General features: G+C 39.3%; 1 long non-coding RNA gene across 1 annotated transcript; it reads left to right on the forward strand.

Moving 5' to 3' along the window:
- Positions 1-3,378: 3,378 nt before the first annotated feature.
- LOC131976538 (uncharacterized) lies at positions 3,379-3,968 on the forward strand. The gene is made up of 3 exons (XR_009394807.1): positions 3,379-3,519; positions 3,611-3,677; positions 3,758-3,968. It is a non-coding gene; the product is annotated as an uncharacterized LOC131976538 (long non-coding RNA).
- Positions 3,969-4,250: the final 282 nt, after the last annotated feature.

Below are 4,250 nucleotides of genomic sequence, written 5' to 3' on the forward strand. Positions count from 1 at the left end.
CTTCCACAAAGTTCTCCACCATCGACTAGATCTCCCAGGTCCAAAGCCGTCTGGCTCGCCTCCGACCAATCGGTGCATCCAAAATGTGATAGAGGTAATTACAGATCCTTCTCTGTTCACTAATACTATCTGTACATATCCTGTACATTTGGTGGAAAGACTCCTGTAAGTTTATTAGAGCTGCCAGAGCAGCTTGAAGGTCCAACGCATGGAAATAATCCCACATGTTTGTTTATTTCCCTGTACTGGAGTATGTATGTGACGTGAGCAGATCTGAGCAGAGTTTTGCGTCTTGTCAGTGTAGACGGACACGCTACGGCGGAGCGTATTCAACTTTTCCACTTTGGAAAGTGGTTTCAGATTTTTGCGTTTTTAAGCCCCAAAAACGGCGTCACCGTCTAAACGAAAGGCACTTCCGATAAAATATTTTGTAGTTTTTACCCGTAAACGTCCTCGTGTAAACGGGGCCTGAAGCAGACTCAACTTTTAGACTACAGAGTATGTATTGGTATCATATGAAACTAGAAGATCTAAGGAATTCATTTTTAGCAAGAGGAAAAACTGACACAATTGGTGTAATATTGTGGAGGATTTTTTTTTAACCTTTTCTATGCATCAAAGTGCAGCACCAAAATTGTTGCACCACTCCAAATTTTTCTGCAATAACAAAATTGAGCATGACAATGAACTTCATAAAGCCATACCATTATGTTCTAAACCCTAACACACCTTAATACTTGTAATGAATTTATGACTTGAACAACTGGACACGCAGGTGCATCTCAAATTAGTCTTCAGATTACCAGCTTTCATATGGTGTACACCACTTCTTTGTAGCATTGACCTGCTATCTCCCCCTTAAATCCACTGCTCCCAACCCCCAATTTGGTGGACAATTGGTATAAATGACAATGTCAAGTGCTGCTCAGTAGGCCATACTATACCCTGTAATTGATTATTTTTACCAGCAGTACTTACTGTACTACTTCACCATTGGGAAGTGTGACACAATCTAAAGTATAACCATTAAGTCAAATATAAAATTGAGTAGATGAGGTTGCATGGAGAACAGAGGAGAAGTGTGGGGGTGGGAGAGGGGGCATAACCAGAGGGAGCAATGCGGGGAGGGATCAGGAGATGGGAGAAGCGTGGGAGTCAGGGAGAGAACGAGTAGTGTAACTGGAATAGATATCGAGAGAGGCATCTGAGGTGAACAATAGGAAATAAAGTAGGCCAGGGTGGTGCAGGGATTAAGGTAGAACCAGGTGAGTCACTACTTCCTTCTCTAACCTCCTCTGCTGAAACAGCTACACTGTTGCCTCTTATACAGCAACCAGCTCATTGCAGGGCAGTTTGTTTCATGCAAACAAACACAACTAGACTTTAAAATTAGGTCAAACAGTAGGTTGGCTGTGGGAGGGGAGAAGGAGACTGTACTGTATATTCCCTTGAAAATAATCTGCTCCTTGAATGATATCCAGTCATGCTCTGGGGTACTCTGAGGTCATTATATATTTGGGTAGCTGACAATAAGCCAAACAGCTATTTTTAGTGTTCATTTTTAGTGACCCCAAGCTATTAAAAATCTGAATTTTCTCTGAGGAATATTCAGTTTACTCTCATTTTTTAGATACACCTACCATGTAAGACAGGAACTTTGTACTGTAGATTTGTCATGCTGCAAATATCCCACTCTTATACTACTTGTTCTTTGGTAAATATCTAAGACTGAACACATCATAGGAAACTATACTGTATGTCCATCTTTCTGAATCACCTCTCCACTGTAGTTCTGGTTCTAAGTTAGTAAGGCTGGCAGGGTTTGACAAGATCTTCTCTGAGTTGTAATTTGCATACTTATTATCCACCTTTGAGCGATAACATGTCTGGATATTTCTTGACATTTCCCACATCTGCTGTTGAATGAGTATTTTTTATTTGCTTTCCTATTATCTATTGTGTTGTGCATAAAAATATCAACTAAGAGCTTTATTCTCAGATGGTTGAACCAGTATGTGGAACTGACAATTAACAGACATGAGGCATTTTGTCCCATTGTAATCGTTCAGTCAAACAGAAACTGAACCTCTTAACCCTGTCTGCCAGCTGTATACTTGATAAAAGCTTTTGTAAAATGTGAAGCATTTTCAGGAAAAGCAAGGAGCTGTATATAAAGTTAAACCACACAGTAGCCTCTGTCATATGTGTGCTGCTGTAGTCAAACCTGCTATCTGACCACCCTGTGCAGGGAAGCAAGAGAATAGGTATGTATTATTAATATATTATTATACAGTACATTATATTAGTTAAGGTAAGTAAACACGCTTCAGGTGTTGGAATAATGTCTCTTTATTCTTATTCATACCACTATACACTCTATGAAAAACTAACTGAAAATCAGTCTAAATCCTTTTTGGTCTTAGAAATATCCACTGTAAATTCCTTACAGTCAACAGCTGCAAGCTGAGTGATCTGGACCTGTGGGGAGTTGTTTAGACTGTTATTGTACTTAACTGTATGACTGTTTTTCCTGAGTGATATCCCTCTGAGCTGGAAGGGTGTTCACACCCTCTTCCACATTATTGTTTAGCATATGACATTAAATGTCTTCTTCTGATGACATATTTCAACCAGTGATATGCCCAGGTCCAGAATTTTTTAATAGGTGTGTACAGAGTGGAGTGGTATGAGGTATTTGCATTCATCTACACACATCAGAATACCATTAGAAATATTAAATTGCACCATTTGAAAATAGGTGCCATATATTTACACTGCTACAACCTACATAAAATTTGCATAAAATGGCCATGTCTGTTAAAACCATACTCATGGTACCCACGAAACCCATTCTTAGTTAGATATCTTGAGGGACCCCTGTAAAAATGGCTCCACCAATCTTTTGGTGGTATGTAGCCATCTACCTTACAAGCTAGCATTTCATGGCCTTAGGTTATCTGTTTTCGTTTGATAGTGGTACCTTCACCACTCCTTCTCTTTCTATTCTTACAGTACCCGACAATGTCTTATATTCTTGTCTTTGAATTAAAATATAAAGAACCACCAAACATAACACAGTGGCACCTTACAAATGTAATATAAAGCTTCCAAACCTCCGAGTCCTCGATTACAAAATTCAATATATAAGCCAAAATAAGCCTGAAGTCCCACCTCTGATTGTGCAGATAACTGACCATAGGTTAGGATAATGGGGTGGCCAAACCGATTTCAGGGGTGGACCATGCCACTCCAGGCCGCTCCCTGGACATGCACCTGAATTCAGCAGTTCCAACTTTTTGGGAAATGGTGTGTTAAATGTGACAGGTGGAGAATTCCTGCAGACTCCTACCTGTTGGACACACCCCTCTGACTCAAAGCTAGTTTAATTGGCAACCAGACACACCTGGTGTGCATTTCCTCCCAGCATAGGGAAGATCTCAGTTGAGATCTCCCTCCTGTCCTGATTGTGCTGCAGCTCACTGTTTCTGCTGAGGTGTTGTTAATTTATTCATCCTCAAGGTAACTTTTGTTAATTTTACTTTGTTTCTACTTACCTTGTTTCTTGTTCAGTTTTCTTTGAGCATTACTAACGGCTGTTCTCACACTCAAGCCTTGAGAGAAGTGCTCGTCCAGGTGTTACCTGGACGAACCACCAGGTGGTTTTGTGATGCCCAAAGGTATTTCTTTTGATTTCTCTACTTTAGTTATCATCATTTTGATTTTTTTTGACTAATTTTGTTATTTGCTTTCATTGTAGGGCTGGTCCCTGCTGTTTTGCCTTACTAGTTTTGCCTATTTTGCTTGGTTATTTTGCTTTTGTAGAATTTTGTCTTAATTGAGTTTTCTTGTTTGACAGATTTACTTGAATTGTTAAACTTAACTTAATAAACTTGTTAATCTCTTGTCCTCATAACAGCTTCCTTATTTATTAGTACCTTTTCCAATAAAGCATTCTTATGAACTTGAAATTACGTCTCCTCATATTTACTACTTGCATGCTGTTTATTAACTCAAGGGTATTTCTAAAACATTTTCCTAGGGTATTGTGCCCTATTGAGGCCCCTTATGTCACATAAAGAAAGCTGTGGAGGAGGACGGCATGTGATATACATGAGGGAATAGCTGAAGTCTAATAAGTTGTGTTTTCATTTAATCAATTTCTACTAGTAATTAGTGTATACAGTAAGAGTTGAGCAGCTGACACACATACAATCCTTGAAGGTGCCATATCATTTATCATGTGGGAGGAT

Source organism: Centropristis striata, chromosome 8 (genome assembly GCF_030273125.1).
Source record: "Centropristis striata isolate RG_2023a ecotype Rhode Island chromosome 8, C.striata_1.0, whole genome shotgun sequence".
NCBI lineage: Eukaryota > Metazoa > Chordata > Actinopteri > Perciformes > Serranidae > Centropristis > Centropristis striata.